We start from the raw sequence: 25,710 nt of genomic DNA, 5'->3' as shown, positions 1-25,710 counted from the left end.
TAAAATCCCCCAGAGCACACGAACTGACGTCTGGGGGGGGATGTACTTCCTTAAGTGCCGCCAAGCTCCTTGACCTCCACACTACCTCTGACCAAATAACATGCCGTTCTTCAGACAAACGACCATCCAGCCAACACCCAAAGTGGCCACTGGCCAACAGGCACTTGGGTTCAATGCTGATTTTGTTGAAAGAGCTGAATGCTCACCGTGGAGCTCCAGCCCTTCTGCACCGGCTCTCTTCTCTCCCATCTCTGGCTGAGGACAGAGCATCCCAAGTTGGGACTCTTCTTCTTCCTGAACACGAGGGAGGATGTGCTCCTGACCGGGCGCCAAGGCACCCCAGCACCCTGAGAGGCGGCCCCTGGGTGGATCTGGAACATTCAGAAATGCTGCCATCTTGTGGCCTTCAGGCCGGAGCAAGATACTCTCGGGCCAACGTCAACAAGCAGCTCCTGGAAGGCTCCTCTGAGTTTTCCTTTGTTCTCATTTTGTCCCATCTTGACGTCCGTCCTCCTGCTCCAGGGTGATGACCAATCCATGCTTGCCTATCATTTGGGGATTTGGAATTTTTCTTTCTGAAAAGAGCTCAATCAGAATGCACTCTAGAATCCTTAGGAGTTTTTTTCAAATTCTTTCTCAAAAGAGAACACTTCACTGAGAGTTGGTCAGGAGACTCCCCAGTGTGTCCAGTGTCCCCCTGGGCCCAGCTCAGAGCACAGGCCATGGAGGACGGCCGTGTCTGCAACATCTTGGTCCACCAGAGCTGCTCTGTCCGGGAACCCCGTGGTGGACGTGGGTACTTACGCTCAGCTTCTGAAAGCTGGATGGCATTCCCATCGAAAGATGCAGCCTGAGTCTGGAAGGTCGTGTTCATCAGCGACCCCAGCAAACCCCTGAGGACCCCAGGTAGAAAACTGGCCTCAAGGGGATGCCGTTGAGACAGCAGATTATCCTTCCTACAATCCTCTGGCATCCTGAAAGGAAGAAGCAAAGCCTCGACTGGGTGTTTTCAGGCTGATTCCTAGAAGATGTTGCTCCCCATGAGGGTCTCACAGACTGTGCATGTTTGCATCACAAAAAGCATGGGCAGCTTGTGCCCCCAACCTGTTCTGGGTGGATTTTCTGCTTCAGGGCCAGCCTTGGGCAAAACTGTCAAGGGGAAAATAATGATCTTTGGCACATCCCAGCTCTCCTGGAATTTATCAGATCCGTACAGGGCAAGCCCCTGAGGGAAGCGGGTGGAACACAGGACAGGTAAGTTTTGCCGGGAAAGGGATCTGGGTACGAGGTCTAGGCTGCTTCCCAAAAGGGGGGGATGGTAAAGGAGGGTGCTCAGTGCTGAGCTGAGCGGTTAGAATCAAAGAGCAGTAAGGGGCTGTGAAATTGACTGACAGCAGTCCTGTCCACTGGGTTAAGTTGAAGCTGTCACGTAGGGCCTGGCAAAAAAGCTACAGGCTACTTCCTGAGTTCACGGAGATATATAGCCTTTGTCCCGTGGGAAGGTGGGCATGGACGAGGCTTGCTGGGTGCCTGCTGACTCTGCGGGGATGGGGCAGAGACACACATATGTATGTTATTGTTTAGCTGACTTCACCTTTAACCATGGGTTGTCCAGGCCTGGACTGTTTGGGGTTATAAAAAGTGAATCTGTCCCCATTTTACTGATGAAAGCACCAAGGCTTATGGAGTGTTCAGTGGCATGGCCAAATGTTAGGGCCAGTAAGGGGCAGCATTAGAGGCAGGCTATATTCATCTTCTGTGCTGCTGTAACTAAGTACCACTAACTTAGTGGCTTGGAACAACACAAATTTAGTATTTTACGAGAGTTGGACAAGGGTCTCACTGGGCTAAAATAAAGGTGTCGGCAGGACTGCGCTCCTTCTGGAAGCTCTAGGAAAGAATCCGTTTCTTTGCCTCTTCCGGCTTCTGGAGGCCACTGCCTGCCTTGGCTCATGGAGTCCCCCTCCCCCTTCAAAGCCAGCAGCATTGCATCTCGCTGACACTTCCGTCGGGCACACCTCTCTGCCCACTGCCAGGAAACATTCTTCACTTTTTTTTTTTTTTTTCATTCTTCACTTTTAAAGACGAGTTGCACCCACCCGGATAATCCAGGCTAACCTCCCCATCTCAAGGTCCTCAACCTTAATCCCAAAGTCCCTTTTGCCAGGTCAGGTGGCATATTCACAGGTTCTAGGGGATTAGGGCGTGGACATCTTTAGGAGTCATTATTCTGTCCATCCATGGTGGTCTCCACTCACTGGTTCCTCATTCAGAGCTCTGGGCCAGACACACCAGCCTGTGCTTCCTCCCTTTTCCCTCCACCCCTTTCCTGCCTCCCATTAAACACAGAGAGTGACTTCACCTCGGGCTACATCTGCTTGCAAACTGCTTGCTCAGGTTCTCACCCAAACCCACCGTTTGACTCAGAAATTACTTGCAGGACTAATTGTTGCTTGAGGCTACTTGTGAAAAGGGGATAGTTTATAACAAAAACCCCAGCACAAGGCTTCAAGGTATGAAATGAATTGTTCGGGGAGGGGCCAGGAGACACACACACACACACACACACACACACACACACACTCCATTTGAGCGCAATACTGCACCTCCCTCTCAGAACACGCCTTTAAAATTGTTTTCTAAACCCAATAATAAAATGGAAGCAGAAAGGCAAAACAAAAAAAGCTGTGGACTTGGTCTGTAACATGATTATTCTTTCACTTGTCAAGTGAGTTTGAAGAAAAAGTTGGCCGGATAAAAGAAGCAAGGAGGAATTTGACCAACTTGTTTAAAGATATGTAAGCTTTTGAAAAAGAGGAATTTATAAATTAGAAATGTTTGTTGTTGATTTTCTAAATGAACCATTCAGGGTTAATCCCCAGTTGAATGTGGCCCAGTGCCTGTCTGGTTTACCCTAGCTGCCACGTAAAGTTAGGGCTCAAATCCAAATATCTTTCCTGAAAGAATTCTTTTACCTCTCCATGCAATATGTCTCATAATCTTGTTAACTTTATTTGTAAGTGTTTTGCTTCTAACTTTATATGTTCTTCTTTTATTATCAGCCACGTCACAGAGTTTGGTACAATTTAAGTTATGTATAATACAATGGGTGGGGAGTCTTAGCTGGAGTCTGAACTGCTTTCCCCCAAGGATGCAGGCACGTGTGGACCAGCCCCAGGGATGTGGAGTCCCTCTAGCAGGACTCTACCTACCTGAGAGATGGGGGAGCCTCCTGAGAAAGGACTCATCCTTGAGGAAGGGAGAATGGACAGTGTTGGAGAAGATGGGGGTTGGTACCCCAAGTGCAGGCTGTCACTCGTGTTAATCTCCATTTCACCCATCTAAGTTGGACCTCGAGTTCTCAGAAGGGGCCTGTGACAGAAGGAAGTGAATGGAAGCTGAAAGGGCAGGACAAGTGGGTAAACTGACAGAGGCTACTGCTCGCTTCCCAGCCCTGCAGATGCCATGGAGGCCAGAGGAAGGTGGATGGAACTACCAAAGGAGAGTGAGGATGTGTGGAACCAACCCTTAAGAAGAAAGAAGATGATGGGTCTCCAGGTTGAAGAGTGGGAACCCCCAGAGTAAGAGAGGGTCAGTTCCAGGGGTGTGGGAGAGTTTTGAAGGTTTGCTCTTTTCACTTTCTCACATTGTCCGGGCAGACCACTGATCTTTATCTCCTCTGCAAGGCACAGCAGTGCCCATCCAGCATCCCTTGGAGGATGGAGGTCAGCAGCAAGTTGAGCTTCAGCCTAGCCAGGGTGGTGAGCCACCCTCCCCAGGGGAAGCTCAGCTCCAGCTGAAAATGCAATCTTACTCTACATTCCCTCTGCCCTGTTCTGTGTCCCTCATTCTCCTGAGAGCTCTCCACTAAGACATCACTTGAACAAAAATCCCTGCTTCAGGGTCTGCTTCTAGGAACTTGACTTAAGACAGTAGAGTAAATGGAAATGGCTAAAGTGGCAGAAATTAGTCCTAGCATAATAGTAATTGTAAATAGGTTAAAGTCACTGATTTTAAAAAAACAGAGATTCCTGACGGGATCAAAAGTCAAAACGAAAAAAATGAATAAGAACCAAAGTCCAGAAATACACACAATTAGTAAACTCACATTAATAGGTGTTTATAGAACAACGTATCTAACACAGAATATACATCATTTTTTGAGTGCACATAGAACATACACAAAAACTTACCCATAAACTTAGGCATAAAAGAAACCTCAATAAATTCTAAAGAGTTAATATCAGACAATGTTTTCAGATCACGCTGGGAAAAGAAGAAACTGATATTAGCTTAAAAAATTACATCCATTAGCTAACTAAAAATTGTGCTATTTAATTACTCTTGGGTTGAAGAGAAAATCATAAGGGGAGTTCTAAAATACTTAAAGCTAAATGCAAATGAAAACACTGTATACCATGATTTGTGCACCACATGAAAGAAGGAACATATGGCTTTAAATACATTTGTCCAGGAAAAAAAAAACAAAACCGAAACAAATCATCTAGGCTTTGAGATCTAAACTTTCACATTTTTTTCAGCAGCAAAAAGAAATCTCAAAAAGGCATGATGGAAAGAAATAATAAAAATAGGATAAATAGTAAGAAATAATGGAACTGAGAAAAGAAAAAAATTAACAAGACTAACAAGATCAAAAGCTAGCATTCTGAAAAGATTAATAAAAAGAGACAGATGGCTGGTTAAGTTTATTTTTTCACTGAAATTTTGGTTGAGAGAATTGTGGATTTACATGCAATCATAATAAATAGTATATAGAGATTTTATGTACTCTTTTCCCCAAAGGTAACATTTTGCAAAACCATAGTACAAAGCACAACCAGGATATTGACAATATTACAATACACTGATTTTATTTAGAATTTTCCAGTTTTACTTGTACATATTTGTGTGTGTGCATGTGTGTGCACTTAGTTCTCTGAAATTTTTTCAACTTATTGCACCCAATTTATTCGGTTATTTTATTGATGTACAGTTGATTTACAATGTTTCAGGTATACAGCAAAGTGATTCAGTTATACATACATGTATAGTTCTATGCAATTTTGTCACATTTACATACGTGTATCTGCCACCCCAGCCAAGATACTGAATAGTTCCTTTATCAAAAGGATTGCTTGTGAAAAATTGATTTTGGAAAGAAGGGAGAGAAGATACAAATAAATAGATACATCATTAAAGCAGATAAATACCTATAGCTGCAGTAAAAATTTAGAGAATAATAATAGAATATTATGAACAGCTGTATAGCAAAAGATTGGAAAACTTAGGCAAAATGGATAAATTGTCAGAAAAAAATAAAAAGTCCAAACTGGGATAAGACAGATAGAAATATTGAATAGAAATAGCTAATAGAGTAATACAGTTGATTCTTGAACAACATGGGTTCGAACCGCATAAGTCCCCTAACTGGTGGATTTTTTCACTAAATGTGTACTACAGTACTGCACAATCAGTCCGCAGTTATATGCATGGATGGAACCACGAATATGGAGGGCCAACTGTAAAGTTATTTGTAGATTTTTGACTCCATGGAGGGTCGGCACCCCTAACCCTCATGTTGCTCAAATATCAGCTGTAGATATGGTGATCAAATAGGTTTCCACTCTAAACTCCAGTATCAATTTTAGAAGTGAGTTCTATTAAATTGTCAAATTAATGGTAATCCTTACCTTACACAAGTTGTTTCAGAAATCAGAAGGAGGGAAAGCTACCTAACATATTTTATGAGAGGAATATGCTAGAAAGATATTAGCTAACCAAATTCAATAATATAGCTAAACTAAATAATGTCAAAGTATAGCTCAACCTCAGAAAATCGAATGAAATTCACTATATTATGTACTTAAGAAGAAAAATTACATGGTTATCTCAATATATCCAGAATATGATTTTCATAAAGTTCAACATCTAATTATGATTTTTTAACTCAGAGAAAAGGTACTTTGAAAAAGCTTTCCTTAAATTGTTAAGTGCCCAATACATATACATGAGCAAAAGCTAAACTTAATGAAAAAAATTCAGATATATTTCATTAAGATTGTTAATGAGACAAATATATACTTTATCCTTTTAAACAACATAGTATAGGATATTCTGTCCAATACTACAATAAGAAAATGAGACAAAATATGGAAAATTGAAAGAATTTTTTTAAATTGTACTTATTTGTAGATGATAATGATCATTCCCACAGTGAATCCAACAGAATCAATAGAAAAAACTCTTAAGACTCCTAAGTGTCTGGCAAGATTGCTAGATGCAAGAGTAATTTATATACCTCAATGAAAAAAAGTTGTCTCTGACTTCTACTTATGGTTATGTTGAAGTCCTGGGACAGGACTTACCATCCTACCATAAACAACTAGAAAATAGGATAAAATATATGAAACAGCTGTTTTCAGGTATTGAACAGCAGGTAGCACAGGACTACGATCTTTCAAAAAAGGCAAAAAATGAGGCAAACCCTACAATCCCTGACCTGCCTGGAAGAATATTCTGGAATACAGTAGGAAGAGGGGGCTTCTCAAGCAGTTCATGGCTGCCCCACTGAGCTGGGAAGAAAGATATCAGAGTTTGATGAGGCTGAGGAGACTGGAACTTGTGGGTAGAGAACCAGAGAGGAAGGAGGTTAGATAGAGGAAGAACTCCATGCCATATAAAGGAACAAAATAATGCCATTTGCAGTGACATGGATGGACCTAGAGACTGTCATACAGAGTGCGGTAAGTCAGAAAGAGAAAGACAAATATCATGTAATATCCCTTATATGTGGAATCTAGAAAAATGGTACAGATGATCTTATTTGCAAAGCAGAAATAGAGTCACAGATGTAGAAAACAAACTTATGGTCACCAAGGAGGGAAGGGGAGAGGTGGGATGAATTGGGAGATTAGGATTGACATGTATACCCTACTATATATAAACTAGATAGCTAATGAGAACCTACTGTATAGCACAGGGAACTCTACTCAATGCTCTGCGGTGACCTAAATGGGAAGGAAATCTAAAAAACAGTGGATATATGTATATGTATAACTGATTCACTTTGCTGTACAGCAGAAACTAACACAACATTGTAAAGCAACTATACTCTAATAAAAATTAATAATAATAAAAAAAGAACTCCATGAGTTTCTGCTGACTACTAAAATGTGCCCATGTAGAATGAAACTCTATGTAACCAGGAAAAGAAGGTTGGGGAACTGTAAAGTAAATAATTTCAAGTGTTTACACAGGGCAAGGAGACACTTGAGTTCTGACCAACTGAAGGAGAGAGTTCTTCTTGAACATCTGAAATTTTCAGTAGAGTCACTAGAAAAGTCATACCTTAGTAATAGGTTAAAATAGCCCAGAGTAAAAGTCACTTTAAATCTACCCTTAAAAATGGTTAAAACAAGCCTCAAAAGGACAAGTTGATCTGCACATTACTAAACTGCCTGCCACACAAACCCAACACTCCAGAAAAAAAACAAGAAAATCTAGCACTACACAACATAAAATTCACAATGTCTAGCACCCAAAAGATATTACTCAAAATGGCAAGAAATAGGAAAATATGACCCAGAGCCAAGAAAAAAAATAGTCAAAAGAAACAAACATGAAAATGACAGATGATGGAATTTGCAAACCACGTTCTTATATGTGAAATAGTATATTATTGCTAAAAAGACAAACTGTAGGAAGTTACATGTATATATGGTAAACTCTAGAGCAACCAAAAAAGAATCAAAGAAGGATAGTTAATGAGCTATTAATGGAGAATTAATTTAATGTGAAATAATACCCAGTTGATCCACAACAACATGGGATATGAGAGAAAAATAAATAATAGATGGGAGGGGAAAAAAAGGAAATAACAAAGCAGTATATTTAAATCCAACCATATTGTTAGTTACATTAAATGTAAATGACCTAAACACTCCAACTAAAAGACACATTTGTCAGACTGGACCCAATTATATGCTATTTCAAGGGAAATGAGAAAATATTTTAACTTCATGAAAATGAAGACAAAAAAATGTGAGATGCAGCTAATGCAGGATTTAGAGAGATATTTATAGCCTTAAATAACCATATTAGGAAAGAATAAAGGTTAAAAATCAGTAATCTTACCCTCCACTATAGTAATCTTACCTTTTGCTACATGACGTTAGAAAAATAAGAACAATATAAACTTAAAGTTAGTAGAAGGAAGAATATAATAAATATAAGAATAGAAATCCAAGAAACAGAAAACAGACAAAAAAAGGGGGGGGAAGAATCAATGAAACAGAAAGCTGGTTTCTTAAAAATGTCAATAAAACTGATAAATTTCTAGTTAGAGTCGTCAAAAGAAAAAAGAGAAGACAGAAATTACTAATATCAACTATAAATGAGGAGACATCATTATGAATCCTACAGACATTAAAATAATAATGGAATAATAAGGGAATAGTTTGAGCAATGTTATCAAATAAATTTAACAACCTATCTGAAATGGAAAAGTCACCTAAAAGACCCAAATTTTCAACAAAAACAACAAAAAATAACTCAAGAAAAAAATCCCTCAAGTATCTTAAATCAGTTTAAAAAATAAATTAGTAATTAAAAGCTTTCCCACAAGAAAAATCCTGCCCCTGATATCTTTACTGGTAAAGTCTATCAAACAGTTAAGGAAGAAGCAATATCAATCTTAAGTTTTTACAGAAAATAGAGTAAGAGGGAACACCTCCTAACTCATGTTATGAAGCTGGTATTACCTGAATATGAAAACAAGGCAAAAGAACCCCAGAAATTCTAAGAAAAGAAAATTATAGACCAATACTTTCCATAAAATACCTGCAAAAAACATTAACAGGATTTAGTAAATCTAAGCCAATAATGTATACAATGGATAATACATTGTGTCCAAGTGGTGTTTATCCCAGGGATGCAAAAACAATAAAAAAGATCAATAAACACAATTCACCTTATTAATAGAATAGAAATCTTACATGATCATCTCAGTAGACGTAGAAAAGACATTTGATAAAATTCAATACCTATTCATGATAATAACACTCAGTAAATTAGGAATAAGAAAGAACTTCCTCAGACAGATACAGGTTATCTATAAGAAATACCTACAGCTAATATCATACTTTAGAGTGAAAAATGAAAATTTCTTCCTTAAGGTTGGAAATAAGCAAAGCTGTCTGCTCTCACCATGCCTGTTCAGTATTGTACTAGAGGTCCTAGACAGTGCAATAATATAGGAAAGAAATTTTTTAAATTGAAGGCATACAGATTGGAAAAGAAGTGAAATTCTCTTTATTTGGAGAATTTATTTGATTGTCTATGTAGAAATTACCAAGAGTCTATAAACATGAAACTGGAACTAATATACTAATTTCACAGTATTTTATGATACGAGGTCAATATACAAAAATCAATTTATTTCCAGACACTATCAAACAAAAATTAGAAAATAAAATTCTTAAAAAGGCAATTCTAATTTATTGTGATGGAAAGCGAATCAGTTGTTGCCTTGGGTGAACAGAAGTTGCAAAGCGGCAAGAAGGGACTTTTGCAGGTGATGTACATGTTCTATATTTTGATTGTGGTGGTGATTACATAGGTGTACACACTTGTTAAAACTCATTAAATCCTATAATCAAAATTGGTGCATCTTACTGTCTATAAATTTTTGTGTTGATAACGTTGAAGTTTAAAAAAGTTAAAAAAAAATATTGTGGTTCCACTACACCAGTGATAACCTACTAGAAAAATATAATAGAGATCATGTCACTATTCATAATAGTCTACCATCACCCTCCATTACCAGGAGTATCTAGAGATGAACCTAAAAGTACACAAGATCTTTACAGAGAAAACAATTTAAGTAAAATAAACCTAAATAAATAGAGACATAGAACATGCTTATAAATAGAGCAACTTAAATGTCAATTCTCCCCACATCAGTTCTTAAAATTCTATTCAATTCCAATAAAATTTTATCTTTTTTGGACCTTTATAAATCTTCTGAAATTAAGAAGAATAAAGCTGCATAAATGGCGAAGATAATTTTGAAAAATAAAAAGGAGCAAAGAAAGAAAACTTTGCCCTTTTAAATATCAAGATATTCTACAAAGACATGGTAATATAGATAATGGGGCATTAGTGCAAAAGAACAGACAAATTGACAAATGGAATAAAGAAGGAAACTCAGAAAGAGACCAATAATGTATGATAAAGAGGCACAAGGATTCAGTGGAGAAAAGAAAGCGAATTATTTAATAGATTCTGTTAGGGTAACTGGCTCAGTGGATGAACATAAATAAAGTTTGACTCTAATTCAAACCATGTTGAAAAATAAACTCAAAAAAGGCCTAAATGTGAAAGAAAAATGCTGTGTATTCAATAGAAGAATATGTAAAAGAATATCTTTTTGACCTTAGGGTGGTAAAGCTTTCTTCAATAAGACACCCAAAGCATAAACCACATGGCAAAAATTGGTGAACATGACTACATCAAAATTTAAAATATCTGCTCAAACATGGCCACTAAAGCCCTAATTAACTGATGGGTGGCATATTGGGAGGAGATAATAAACACTGTCTAAAACTAACAAAGAAGTAGACTCTAGAATATAAGATACTGCAAACTAAGAAGAGAAAGACAGAAAATCTAATGGGGAGATGTGAGCAGCTCCTAGAAGGGGAAGCTAAATGGCCAATAAGTTAATGGAGAACTGTTCAACCTCATCAGTAATTAGAAAGATGCAAATTAAAATAGCAATGAGATGCCAATTGGCAACAATTAGAAAAGTCAGAAGAAAAGACAAAATGTTAGTGAGGATATGGGGAAACAGGAAATTTCCAATCACTCAATTCTCCAGAAATACAAGGCCCCCAATGTCCCCAATGAGCTCTGGGCTGCTAGCTGGGTGCTTGGGCAGGAATGGCGTGGAGCCACTTCAAGTGACGCAACGTGAGCTGTCAATGAGCTACCAGGTAACCGCCGAGGGTGGCCTGGATGCACGCCAACAGGAGAGACCAGGGTGGCATCCAGGTCCTGGCACTTGTCCAGATCGGATGGGAAAATTCAGGAGAGGGTTAAAGAATACAGTATCTTTCTACTCGGAAATGTACAAGGGAGTGTGGGAGAAATAGAAGCCAGTTATGGGGTGTTGGAACATTAATACCTGCCCCCTGCCTCTCATTCTTCCAAGGAGGAAAGGAAGATAGCAGATATGAGTGAGGTCCGTGGGTCTGGCTCCTCTGGTGCTTTGAACATTCTCTGGGACCCTGTGTGGGGGACTCTCCCTGCCTTAGAATCCTCGTCCACACTGTGGGAGGGCTCCCTGCCCCTGCCTACCTCACAGGCCAGGTTACATAAATACGAAGACCTGCAATTTCAAAATGCAAGTGGTGGGCTGAACCACTAGGAAGAGTTTGCTGGGCTGCTTTGAGGTTTGACCTATTTCTTTTTTACCAGGAGCTTTTTTGGAAACTGTCTTTGTTAAGGCTTTTCCTTCCTTCTTCCTTTCTTCCCTCTGATTTTGACATCAGCACAAAAGCCAGCGTGGGCAGAATTTGGGCGTTTAAGGACACTGCAGAGCAAGGAGTCCATTCCCGACCCCTCCTCCCTCCCAGGCCCTGGTCTCTCTGCAAGAGTCCCTCTGAAGTCCCAAAATGAAGGACAAGGTTCTTCATCCTCTGGAGGTCCCACTTTCTGGTCTCTCTATTCAGCAGCCCAGGACTGGGGTCCCAAGCAGAAGCCTCAGGACCCGAGGTTTGTCCAAGGCCATCTAAGCCCAAGACTTATCATACTTCCCCAATCCATCGCTCCAAAAAAAAAAGAACTTTGGGTCTGCAAAGTGTGTCCCCAACAGAACATTTAGGAGGCAGGATAGACTTGTCTATGGGATGAGACTCTAGCCACTAGCTTCACATCCCCTAAAATTTTCCCTACCTGGCTGACTGTGGTCTAAGAATTTGCCATTAGCACTAAAATCAAATAAGGAAAACTTGAACCCAGCCAGGAGTATCCCATTAAGCTTTATCAGTCATTTATGCCTCAGTGTAAATGAGATGCTCAGAGCCTGAGGTAGAGTGTGAGAAGATTCCAGAAGCCTGCCACATAAGATGGAGACTTTTAAGGGGGAAGAGGGCACAGGTAGGACAGGTGAGGGTGCCAGAGAAAAACTGATGCACTCCTGCTGGCTCTGGTTGGGACTGGCTTGCCCAAAGGCTATCCAACTCCCTCCCACCCTGCCCCCAGGATGCTAGTCCTGGTTCCCTCTCTTCCCAGGCTGGTACCAGCTGTCAGACCCACTAGCATCTCCTGACCCTACCTCTCCACTCACTCCTCTTTCACCTTCTCTCTCTACAGATCTCTCTATCCCTTTTTTCATTTTCTCTTTCCATTTTTTTCACTCTCTCATTTTTCTTTCTCTTTCACATTTGTCTTTCACTTTCACATTTTATCTTATTCATTTCCCTGTTGACTTGTCTTTCACATTCTCTCTTTTACTTTCATCCTCTTCTATTTCACTTTCACTTTCTCTAACTCCCTTTTCGCTGCAGTACTCAGCCTGCCCTTCGGGAGCATGGTGTGTCCTTCCTACGCCCTAAATCTGTTTTGATAGCCTTCACTAGAAAAGGGGGTTTTGTTCACGTACATGCCGTACGTCTGCTGAGCATCCACACTCCCTTTTTTCTTTTCCTCTTTCCTTTCTTTTTCCCTTTCCCCATTTTTGCTCTTTTCCCCTCTCTTGTCTGCGTCTACCTCCCCCCTCTCCTTCTCTCTCCTCCCTCTCTATCCTTCTCTCCCCCCATCCTCTTCCTTTCAACTGCATGAACATCTCAATTGCACCATGTCGGCAGATCCTTGCCGGTCTGATATTTTATACTAGGTGCGTCTGCCTTAACTGTTCTACTTAAAAATTAAACCCATCTGCCCCAAACTGAAAACAGCCTCTCCCTCACCAGGGACAATAAATATTGATGACTTGAGGCAGGATTGGCTTTATGATGTTTGATGACAACTGATATCAGTTACAGAACTTACATCATTTAATAAAAAAATGAAAAGCCCTAGCAGGGATGTTGCATGTCAACAGACATTATTAAATGTCAAAAGAAATACATTTTCTTCAAGAGCCTGAAATCTAAACAATGTGAGGGTGCTGGGGGAGGGGGGCTGGGCTGGGGATGTTTGGACAGCTTTTATGTGCAGTTAGGGATATTGTTTCTTTTTGTGTCCACCCTAATTTGTGCCAGTTGATTTTTTTTTCTAGAGCACTACTATAGCCACCAGTACAAAACCTTTCTCAAGAAATCCTCCTCCTGTTCATTATTTGAAAAGCTGAGTCCATTTGAAGACTCTCTCCTTCCCCCAGGGGTGACCTCTGAGATGCTCCAGAGAAAACTGGATATGCTGAAGGGCAACCAGAGCTGGAAGCCGAGGATGGGGTGAGAACACTTGTGACTCTCTTTATTTTTATTGTCAGTACAAAATCAGGACTGTCTGGCTCTGAAGTTGATAGCACATAAACCAAAGTCTGGTATGTATGCCTACTGTGCTTCTATTTCTACCCTGATAAGTTAAATATAAATAGCGTTATTAAAGGGGTGACTGCCAACATTTCTATTTGGGGTACATGCAGTCATAAAAAAAATAGAAGGGTGGAAACATTTACTGCTGTTTTAGATGTATTTATATGCTTTATGGAGCTGGATTCTGGCTACCTAAGATACTTCCCGAGACTCATTTGGGTATGTTTAGAAGGATCATAAATTCTTGTGGTCTTGAGGGTGGTTTGGTTAATTAAGTCCCTAAAGTCTTTTGTAATTGAAAAGGTTAACATGGCGCCTTCAAGTTCCTAACTGACCCCCTCCCACTCCCAGGAGCTTATGCAGTGGGAGAATCAGACACCTTTTTAATCACTGCAGTTGTCGTGGTCTTCCAAAGAAGGTTCTGGAAGAAGAGAACAGAACTGCAATGGGAATGCAGGGGTTTATGCTACTCGATCCTGCATCTGTAAAACAGGGTTATTATTCATACGCATCTGACAGAGTCATCGTGGAAGTCCCAGAAATATTGTTTGTGGAAGTGATTTGAAAATGGTGAAGGGCTGAGTGGTATCTCTTGTGGAGAAGCAGCACGTAGCTGGGAGATCACTGGACTTTGGATATCTAACAGTTGGGGAAGTCACATGCCCTCTCAGAGCCTCGATTTTATCACCTGTGAAATGGAGATGCTAATACCTGCCTCTTAGGCCTTTAGTGGAAATTAGACACAATGTGTGTCTGTTTAGACACAGTGGAAATTAGACACAAAGGGTGTGAAGCTGTTGAGTAAACAATGAAGTGCTGCATTCTTTCATTCATAAATACTTCTCAACACTGACTGTTCCTAAGATGGGCTGCTGGGAGCTGAGGGTGGAGACAGAAGTTGTCTGAGGGGCAGTTTTGACCTTGAGGTTAAAGGTCAGAGCTGCTGACCTTTGACCTCAGCAGCCCTGGCCTCGGAACCTAGAGGCCCCCTGCCAAGGCTGTGGGGGGATTTCATGGCTATGGGAGGAAGTGCCAAGGAAGGATGGGAAAGAATAACTGGGTCTAAATTGTCTGAGCTATGGAGGGTGGGGCATGGGCGCACGAGTGCATGGGGAGGTTGACCTCTACTGGTTGACTGGTTGTCCAAGGCCAGTGGATGCACAGGAATGGCGCCGAAGGGAAAGAATGATGCTGAGTTTGGATAAAGGAGGTATATGGAGGCTGGAAGGATGAGTTTCAAGACCTCGGATGAGGAGAATGGCGAGCCAAACACAAGGTGTGTTAGGATGTCTGTAGACATCACCATTGCACTCACATTCACAAGATTTGCCCTGTTTCCTCTTCGTGCGGTTAAGGTTGGAAGGAAACTGGAGTGCTTCGAAGGTCCCACGTCCAGCTTCAGACAGGCCTTCTGCCATCCTGCCCATCACCCCACGATCTTAGTCTCCAGAGCTGGGAAGTGGGAGTGGGCACTGACAGGATTCTCTCAGAAGTGACCTTGATTTGTTCAGCAATTCCTTTCCTCAGCCAAACCAGAAAAACCGCTGAGCCTGAGGTATCTGGCATGGGTTACGGGGTTCTGGATCCTTTAAGGGCAAATAACTATAAAATGAAAATGGTTCCCTTAAAAGTTCACTTAGTCCTTGGAGTGTGTGTGAGTGTGTGTGTGTGTGTGTGTGTGTGTGTGTGTGTGTGTGTGTGTGTAGGGAAGGGGGTCTCACTTTTTCCAAATGAACTCCCCCTGATTAAGAGCAAGTGCGAACAGATGGGGAGGGTGTATGTCATAATAGAAACAGGCTTTTCATGACTGACCACCAGCAAATTAAAAAAAAAAAAATCGCTCTCTCCCTGCTTTATTCCTTTTGGACATCTACTCCTTTTGGAAGTTGTCCCTTTAAATGAGGTAGACAAGCTGGGGTTGTTTTCCTCCAAGGAATTTAAGAGAATCAACATGTTTCCTTTCCTGGTTGCATCTGTGGTTCAGTTGCTTAAAATATTTCACTTCTTAAAGTAACCTCCGATTGTTACCATGGTGGATTTGTTTTTTGCGTCCCCCACCCCTTGTTTTGGTTTTGGTTTTGTTTGTTTTGTTTGTTTTGTTTTAAGGTAGAGAAGACCAGCTGCAGGAGAAGAAAACAACAACAAAAAAAGACAACTTCTAGTTGTCAGAATTGGAATGCGTATCAGTTATGCTGGGAGACAATGAAAACATCAAAAAGCACATGCAAGCCATAAAAAATTCAGGTCCTCTGAAGCAATGTGGGACACGCTTGGTTGTGCTCCTCATTTGCATGTCAGTACCCACAATGCTCTGCAAGCTCCCAGATCCTTCTGAGCAGGCCCAGTGTCTGAGCTCTAGGGAACGAAGTGAAAGTTTCGCATGTGCTGGTACGTGAGGGAGGTACTTTGGTATCTGCGGGGGAAAGGCAAGGCGGGTGCGGGGCTGTGGTGATTAGCAGCCAGCCCTTTGGGGCTTAATCACAGGCTGGGGAGCCGTACCTTGCCTTTTGTGTTGGTTTTTTGTTTTTTGCTTTTTGCCTTCTTCTTCTTCCCTTTCCCCAGACACGCTGCGGTGGTGAAGTCACGCTGTGCAGGAAGAGGAGGACGTCAGACTTTGGAAGTCCTGGCTGGCTGGCTTGCTACAGCACTCGCCTGGAATTGGAGATTTTTGTGCAATGTGTTTTCTGACTCGAATCCTCGCCCCAGGATGCACTGGCGTTTTTGGCATTTGGGCTCCTGTGGACAGTCCTTGCCTGGTTGATGCAAAAGACAGTGGTGCCACCATGACCCACTGGGGTCGGGGTTTCCCCTCGGCCCTGCTAACAGGGCTCCCTCTGACCTCACCCTTCCCACCCAGACATGATGCTTTTCCCTCCAAACCCTGCTCCGCAAGCCATCTACCAGAGCCATTATCTGGATATTCCAAATTCCAGGGGTGGCTTGGGAATACATGCCTCAAACTAAGAGCTGGAGAAGGAGGAAATAATTTTTTTTTTTTTTTTTGCGGTATGCAGACCTCTCACTGCTGTGGCCTCTCCAGTTGCAGAGCACAGGCTCCGGACGCGCAGGCTCAGCGGCCATGGCTCACGGGCCCAGCCGCTTTGCGGCATGTGGGATCTTCCCGGACCGGGGCACGAACCCATGTCCCCTGCATCGGCAGGCGGACTCTCAACCACTGCGCCACCAGGGAAGCCCGAGGAAATAAATTTGGCCCCTAACTAGCCCCTGCCCCCAGCCTCCTGGGTGGTCTTGGGCGTGTCACTTCGCACCCTCCATTTCTCCCTTCCTTCCCCAGACTGTCCCAGGAGCTAGAGGACCGTGACTCTTATTCCACTTGTGATTTTAAAATGGCCAAGCATTCCGGGACATTATAAAATACATAAAAAAGAAAAGTAAAGCTCAATCTGTGAGGCTTCTACCCGGAAGGTTTTTGTCTGGGTTTGTACTTTGATTTTGGAGCTTTGCTTTTCTCAGTGCTGCAAAGGAGTTCTTAGGCTAGATTAATTTAGCGGTAGGATGATCCGGGCAGCAGAGTGAACGCAGATACATGAGGGCTCTCAACCCAGCTCCTGAAACCCCAAGCTTCAGAGGTAAGATAAAAGTCAGCCCCCATCCAGAATGCCGAAGCGGGCTCCCCTGCAAGCCAGATCCAGCCGACAGATTTGTTTTCTCCAGTCTGTACACAGTGTTGTCAAATGTGTTGAATCAGTTGCCAGCATTTGAAAATCAGGAGCTTTTATAGCATCTCTTAAAACATCTGAAGATCTGGTCGCTCTCCGCCTACATTTCTTCCTAGGAACGGCCAGGCAGGGTTGCACAGACAGCGCCCCCTGGGGGAGGCTCTCTTCTCCTGCAGGGTCTGCTGTCTCTGGTCCACCACAGGCCCTCAAGCCACCCACTCCACTCACCTATGTTCCTGTCTGGATTTGCAGGCTTTTGCTCAGCCTCAGCCAGAATCCCTGAGTTTTTCTACTTTGTTACCAATGACATTGGCATAGGGATGACCCCGCCCTCAGCTTGGACAGCTTTTCACGGCGGGAATAGAGGGGAGGCAGGACCGAGGGCCTAGTCTCACAAGCACCCCCAGCTTTTCTGTCCCAATCCCCCAAATGTGCTCTGCTTTAGCAAATGTGTTTTTCACCTGCTGCAGCCTGAGGAATCCGCTCTGGATTCCCGCCTCCTCTTGGCATGCGTATTTCCCTTCACTTCTGTTGCCTTAAGTAGTCTGGGGTGAGGGGAGGGTTGCAAGGTTTGGATTTTTAAAAATTCCTTCCCAGATTTGTTGTGTCTAATTTGGGCTGCAAATGGTTTTTGGTGTCAACGACTAACCACTGTTTGGTCTGCACAGCCATCTCTGTTGAACTTGGACGACAGCGAAAGCCCAGGTTCCCCAAATAAAGTCTAAATACATTTACACATTTATTCCCACATGCATCTTTATGTTTCTGCCTGTCTCACCACACCTCAGACACATCCATGGATGGGAGCATCCTGGGAAGAAAACGAGCAGGTAATTTGACCCTTTACTGTAAACTTCATAAAAGAAAAAAACCCGGCAAGTTGACCCAACGGATAGTGAGTAAGAAAGATGCTTCAGAGCAAGGATGTTAGAATGAGAACTTAGACTGCAATTTGGTTGTTTCCTTATGACCTAAAGGACAAATGATATCACTAGAGTGAAGAATGGGAAATAAAGTAGAGAGTAGAGAAAAATAAGTGAAAAGGTCACTTTTAAAAATTACCCCTCCCCCTGCTAAAAAACAATCGAATTAGGATTCTTTACCAATTTCGGAACCTTAAATATGTTTAATATTCACCAAGTTATGAGACAGTTCTAACAACAGGTGATGCCAGGTTTTACTAATACTGATGATGACAGATGATGACAGTTACCGTTGACTGAAAGCTCACTGTGTCCTAGGCACAGGGCTAAGGGCTATCGCACTTTGACTCCTTTAATCTTTAGAACAACTCTTTAAGGTCGATGTGTTGTCCCCATTGGACAGGCGAGGAAACTGACAGCATTGTTAAGTAATATGTCCACAGCCCCAGAGGTGGAAAAGGATGGAGCTGGTATGCAGACCACACCACCCTGCAGCATAATCTGGGCCTGGACCCCAAGACTGATGCCCACCCCCCTCACCAGCTGGCCAGAGTAAGGATCTAGCAGACAGCCTGCCTTGGTCATGACGGGCCTGGGAACTGGCACACTGGAGAGTCTGAGAAGGCTAGAGGGAAACAAATGTGGGTGTATTTGACCCACAATCCCATTGCTAAAAATGACCCCCAGGGATGTACCATGGGAAGCCCACTGGCTCCCCTTCTATGAAACCCTTGATCTTCAGAGATTATCCCACTCTAGACCAATTGATAGAATAAGGCACTGCCTGGCAGATTTGATGGTTTCTTCACCCTGAATATATGTGGCTGGGCGGGGGGACGCAAAGCGTTCTCATTACCTGGCTGAGGTGACAAGGCCATACCGGAAGCAAGGCCAGGATTGAGAGGCAGAGGCAGAATTGAGAGGAAGCCCCATCTTCTACTGCGTCATATCTGAGGAGAATGGTGAGGATGAAATGGGGGTCTGAACCCCAAGGCGCATGGCTGGAGAGAGACGAGCATCATCAATGAACCCTGAGTCAGAACAGGGCAACTCTTTATATGGTGACTGCCAAATGTGGGCAGTGGCTGAAACAAGCTGGGAAAGACTGAAGGCTCAACTTTTATATACCCCTGCCATGGACATTGAGCACGTAAGGAGAGGCATTGGGCCAGGGACTGTGGGAGGGAGATACCAAAATGAACAAGGCAGGTTCTCTGCCTTTCAGCAGCCTACACAATTCCTCTGTTGCAAGGCAATTCTAACAGAGACACAAAGTTCAGTGGGAGAAAACAGATCATTCTAATGGTAAAGTGGGGAACTGTGCTCGCAGGGTCAGGGACCATGCATACTCGCCTTTCCATTGCCCCATGTGGACCACAGGGTTGGGCCTTCATGGGCATTAAGTAAACGTCTGTTGATGAATGACTGCCTCAGTCAATGATTGAATTTTTCTAGGGGCTCTTAGAAAAACTTGGGGGAGAGGTAGAAATTGAATGTGTGTGTTAAAATTAGACTTGCTGCTAGAAACAGATAATTGAATTAATAGTTGTGATAAATAAAAATTTCTTTTTCTGTCATGTAACATGAAGTCTAGAGGCTGAGAATCCCATGGCAGCTTCATGATCATCAGGGAGCCAGCCTCCTTCAATCTTTCTGCTCTTCCATCTTAAGCTCATGAATTCCACTCCCAAGATTGCCTCGTGGTAACAAGATGGCTGCTGGAACTCCATTTATCACATCCATGTTCCAGGTAGAAGGAGAAAGGAGAGAAGGACAGCTTTCCCAGAAGACTCAGTTGACTTCCACTAATATTTTATTGGCCATTTGTAATTGCCAAGGAGACTAGGAAATTTTTTTTTTTTTTAAATCCAGGCACATTGTCAATCTGGGTAAAGTCTTGTTTCTGATAGTAAGGAAGAAGGGAAGAACGGATAGTGGGTACACAAGAGCAGACTCTGTCTCGCAAGATTCAGCCTTCTCTACCGAGAAGGAGAAGGAAAGGAATTCACCAAGGTAACTCCTGTCTCACTCCTGTCCTGTGAGACACACAGCTGTGAGACAGTCTTTACTGTGGCCTGATGATGTGGCAAGTACAATGCATGGGTGCCCGGGACACATAATTAGTTCCTTAGCTATTTAAATCCTACTGCCAAGGGCTTGGCTAATTGCTTTGACTTCTCCTTCATTATTTGCAGCTGTTGAAACTGCCGCTAAGAATGCTCAGCCTCTATTTCCTAATGAAGCTTCTGGTGAAAAATGGAATCTGACAGGTATGCGGACAGAAATGCCCTGCAGTGGCTGGCAGAGCTGGACGTGTTCACTGGGCAGATAGATGGACAGATAATCTTCAGTAAGCACCGAGTTTTACCCAACAGCAAACTGATCTCCCCTCAGTGGCTCAAACAGCCTCTTACAGCATATTTGCCGACTTCTGCTGAACAGAATACTAGACTTTCTCACTTTTTTTAAGGCTACAAAAATTATAGCTACTGTGTAAGACAAGTGCCAAATTTCCACTCATATGTTTGTTCAGCTTTTCTTTGCTTTTCCCCCAAACGCAAACCAAAGAGACGTTCTTGGTTTTCCCTAGATGGCAACCCAACAGCCAGCCCTGTGTTCTTAGATAAGGAGGGGTCCCTTGACACAGAGAGCATAATGAGGCTGGGATACTTTCCAGTTTTCTTTAGCCCAGGGCTGGGGAAACTGGATGGAAATTGCTCAAGAGGAGCGGCAGGAATGTGAATGGAAATCCTTGGAGTTCTCCTGCCCATCGTCGTTAGCCTCCAAGGACTGCTGAAGGGGCGGACCACCTCCTGGTGAAACCTCAGCTTCTACTAAGGCATTAGGAAATGACCAGTCCTTGAAGGAGGCTGAGATTATCCAAAACCCCGCATCTCACCGATATTCCCATTGCCATGGAGAAAGACTCATAGAAAGGAGAGACTAAATTCTTCATATCATTCATGCCGGTAATTATGTACAAACACCTTCCTTTCTAGTTTCACTGTAAACTTTATACAAACAGAGAATATGTCTTTCTTGTTCTCTGTTCTAGCTCCCTGCTCAGAGTATAAGTAATGCTCAATAAGTATTAGTTTAAGGACCGTAGAGATAACGCTACCTAATTCTTTCTGGAACAATGTCTGATTTGGCTTCTTTCATCTCCTTTTTTTTCTTTTTTTTTTTTGCCAGGCTTTTGACATATTTTCTTCTGGGCATTTTCTTTGTGTATTTTTTTAGTCATTGAGGTTATATTGTATATACAGTCAGCCCTCTGTATCTGGAGGTTCTGCATCTATGGATTCAACCATGTGCAGGTCGAAATATTTTTTTAAAAATCCAGAAAGTTCCAAAAAGCAAAAGCTTGAATTTGCTGCATGCTGGCAACAATTTACATAGCATTTCCATTGTTGTTTACAAGTATTTGCATGGTATTTACATTGTATTAGATGTTATAAGTAATCTAGAGATGATTTAAAGTAGACAGGAGGTTGTGGATAGGTTATATACAAATACTGGGCCATTTTATACAAGGAACTTGAGTATCTGCAGATTTTTGTATCCATGGGGCATCCTGGAACTGTATACACAATTGTGTGTAATGTAATACACAGAATAGTGAAACATAATGTGATCCGCAATTATGTGTGACGCTTTGTCAAGTGACATTATAGTATAAGCATGTTCCTTATGTGTTTGTATAAGCTAAACTGCTATAATAAAGAGACTCGATGCAGAGGGTTATCTTCGGATTTATTTATTCATAGGATTCATAAATCACAAGATTTATTCATCTCTTATTTTATAGTCTAAAGATAGGCTAGGGCAGGTAGACAGTTCTGTTCCACAAGGTCATCCAGGGAACAAACTGGATGAGCAGCTCTTTCTTCTTTAACACGTGGTCTCCATATCTTGGTCCCAGGCGGCTCCTCCAGTTTTCATCATTTGCAGGTCAGGGGAAGAGGGAAAGAGAGCATGGAGGGCAAGCAGCTTCTTCATAAAACATGATTCAGTAGGTGTACCCTTCACTTGGGCTTACATCTCATTGGCCAAAACTTAGAACATGACTATAACTAGCTGCAAGGGAGGCTGCAAATGGTAGTCTCTAGTTGAACAATTATATGTAGAATCAGTGTTTCCAAATACCCAGTGGATATGAATCTTCAGGGTTTACAAATGAGAAGTTGGAATTCCTGGGAATTCTTAGACATTCCTGAAATCGTGTTATTCTTAAAGGACTTCCAGTATTCCTCACAGTCTTTACTCATTACTATGGATAACTAACAATGATAGCTTAATAAATAAGAAATATTAAGTTTAGTGAATTTACAAACAACTAGAGCCTGTAGTAAATAATCAAACATTGGAAAATACCAGTGAACATTATTGGGTAATATTTAAATAATTTAACATTCAAACCTCAAGCAGGTAAAGCACTATATAGAATCACAGGCCAAATTGCCCACTTAAGGGCTTATTTTGCTCCCCAAACTTGTTATTTCTGAGAACATAATTAATAAGATACATATATATATATAAAGTATACATGTACATAAACAATAATATTTATTTTATTTGCAAGAATGACTTGCGATTAGCAGCAGTCACAGCCACAAACACACACTTATAGCAGGACAAGAGCTACAAGTATGACTGATTAGGTCATGACCAGTTCTCGCCTATGTGTTCCTGTTCTGGTTCCCAGAAATGCCAACCTTAACCTGTTTGTGATTCTGCTCTAGCTTTTGACTTGACATTGGTGGATTAAAACCAATAATGTCTCTATGTTGATTGTTAAGCTTCAGTTCTTGAAGGAGGATTATTATACTTCTTCCTATTACTCCAATTTCTTTTTATTTATTTTTGGGTGTGTTGGGTCTTCGTTTCTGTGAGAGGGCTTTCTGTAGTTGCGGCGAGCCAGGGCCACTCTTCATCGCGGTGTGCGGGCCTCTCACTGTTGTGGCCTCTCCTGTTGCGGAGCACAGACTCCGGACGCGCAGGCTCAGCGGCCATGGCTCACGGGCACAGCCGCTCCGCGGCATGTGGGATCTTCCCAGACCAGGGCTCGAACCCGTATCCCCTGCATTGGCAGGCGGACTCTCAACCACTGCGCCACCAGGGAAGCCCTCCAATTTCTTTACTGATTTTTTTTTTTCAGAATTTGGAAAAACATGAAAATTTCCCAAGAAATACTGAAAAGGAATTCTCATGTGGAGAGTTTAGTCAGGATGAATGTGTATGTGTGTTGGGTTGGGGAAGTTCTACTTCTAGAAGTCAGGAGAGGATGAATTTGGGGAGATATATCTGCTTAGGATCAGCTTCATAATTTCTGGGCTCAGTGCAAAATGAAAATATGGGCCCCCCTTGTTCAAAACTTATTAAGAATTTCAAGATGGTGGCCATGGAGAATTAAACCAAGTGTGGAGCCCTTCCAAACACAGGCCCTGTTTCACTGCATAGGTCCCACACCCGTGAAACTGGCTCTGTCTCTGCTGTAACACGTTATTTTTTAAATCGTTTTTAATATCATTTTAAGTGGCTGCACAGTATTCCATTGTACGGATTTATCATAACTGATACAACGATTTCTATGTGTTTGGAAATTTTGGTGGCTTTTGACTCAGCAATCTTTTCTACCGGTTTCACTTTTCATTCTATTCTCAGAATTGGTTTGGTCTCAGAATATGTATGGAAATTTGGGCCATTCTCCCCAAGATATAGAGCCTTAGCTTTGACATCCTTTAGGAACTGCAGACCACTATTGAGGCATAGCCTCTTACCCACAGAGTTCAAGTGTGAGCCAAGGTCAGACAGGCAGAAACCAGGACCAGATGGGAACTCTGGACAGGAGGGCAGCATGGCTATGAGTAATACCAACAGGCAAACCAAGGCGAGGCTGGGTGAAAAGACATCGGCAAGGGCAGAATGGCAGGGCCTGTCCCCAGGGCTAGGACTAGGGATAAGCTCTCCTGGGGTGTTGCCCAAGCAAGGGCAGCTGTTGTCCTTGGCTTAGGGGCTATCTGGTTCTTCTCTAGTTCTTCAGTCAGCAAATCCCTGAGCTGATCTCTTGGACTTTAAAGAGCTATCTCTGTCCATTTTGGGTGACGGTCTCTCTTATAAACCCTGGGCAGGCTGGGAGCCCTGATGTTAGGGGCTGGGAGAGGAGGGGGTGGGCTGGATGACCACCTCTCTGGGACTCCAGCATCTCCTGCAGGCCTCTCTGTGTGATGGTCAGCCTGCGACATTTTGTTCAGAGCAAATACGCATGTCTTTCTTGGGTGACACATTTAGCAGGAAGAGACCAGCATGATAGAGTAAGAGGTTCTACAGTGTAGGGTGGGGAGAAGCACAGGAAGAGTTTCTCTGGGGCTGGGGACATCTCTGACACTCATTTCTAACCTAAATGATTTTAGGCGACACAGCCTTTCTGTGCTTCTGTTTCCCCATCTATAAAGTGGTACCAATGACCCATTTCAGGGTTCGACACACTTTTTCTGTAGAGGGCCACATAGCAAATATTTCAGACTTTGCAGGACATAGGGTTTTTGTCACAACTACTCTCTCTGTCCTTGTAGAGTAAAAGCAGCCACAGATGTAAATGAATGGCACTGGCTATGGTCCAATACACTTGTATTTACAAAAATAGGTGGCTGACCATTGCTTGCCCACCCCTGACCTAACTCATAAGATTGTCAGGAGAAGTAAACGAGACAAATGTGTGTAAAACACTTACTACAGGCCTTCCCATAATGGGAGTTACTCTCATGCAGAGTGGGGACAGCCAGGGAGGAGAGGACTGGAGGGCTGTGAACAGCTCCTTGAGCTACGAGGACTATCCCTCATTTGTTAACAAGATACCCAAAGGGTACACTTTTTCTTCGTAGGAGCCGAAGTGCTGAAAGGAGGAATCTTGACATGCTTCTAAACAGACAGAAGGGCACACTTCTCTACACTCTTTGTAATGATTTTTGAAGATGAACGCTTTCCAAGATGTACTGACACACATGGCTGCAACTATGAGAAGAGTCTTTGAGAATTCTCCAGCTCTTCTTTTCCACACTCTATGTTCTGAAAAGGACGTTTCCTCCCCAGTGGTGTCAGCTTGCTCCTCCAAGAAGAGCGCTTGGGGAGAATTCCCTCGAGCCTGGGACCCCGGCTGAGCTGAAAAGTTTGGAGGTAGCTTAGAACGATGGGGACTCCAGGACTGAGACAGAAACTGACTCCTCCAAGTGCTTTCATCATGGAATCTCCAGAAGAGGATGTCAAGATGGAGACCATGAATCTACTCCAGGGCAGGACCCAGGAATCGGTCATTAAATAATAATGTAGGGCTTCCCTGGTGGCGCAGTGGTTGAGAGTCCTCCTGCCGATGCAGGGGACACGGGTTCGTGCCCCGGTCCGGGAAGATCCCACATGCCGCGGAGCGGCTGGGCCCACGAGCCATGGCCGCTGAGCCTGAGCGTCCCGAGCCTGTACTCCGCAACGGGAGAGGCCACAACAGTGAGAGGCCCGCACACCGCAAAAAAAAAAAAAAAAAATTAATAATAATGTAAATACTACTAATAATTT

At 42.7% G+C, this 25,710-nt stretch overlaps 1 long non-coding RNA gene across 13 annotated transcripts; it reads left to right on the top strand.

Annotated features, from left to right (window-relative positions):
- Positions 1-387: 387 nt before the first annotated feature.
- Positions 388-25,467, top strand: LOC137208758 (uncharacterized). Of its 13 annotated transcripts, XR_010935752.1 has the most exons (6): positions 388-1,254; positions 3,347-3,591; positions 13,280-17,128; positions 18,007-18,048; positions 18,519-18,693; positions 19,731-21,867. It is a non-coding gene; the product is annotated as an uncharacterized lncRNA (long non-coding RNA). The 13 variants fall into 13 exon arrangements; XR_010935746.1 differs by adding an exon at positions 25,026-25,467 and having other exon boundaries at positions 13,280-18,693; positions 19,731-21,110; XR_010935755.1 differs by having other exon boundaries at positions 13,382-13,454; positions 14,894-18,693.
- Positions 25,468-25,710: the final 243 nt, after the last annotated feature.

Source organism: Pseudorca crassidens, chromosome 16 (genome assembly GCF_039906515.1).
Source record: "Pseudorca crassidens isolate mPseCra1 chromosome 16, mPseCra1.hap1, whole genome shotgun sequence".
NCBI classification, from domain to species: domain Eukaryota; kingdom Metazoa; phylum Chordata; class Mammalia; order Artiodactyla; family Delphinidae; genus Pseudorca; species Pseudorca crassidens.
This window is presented reverse-complemented; position numbering and strand designations above follow the sequence as displayed.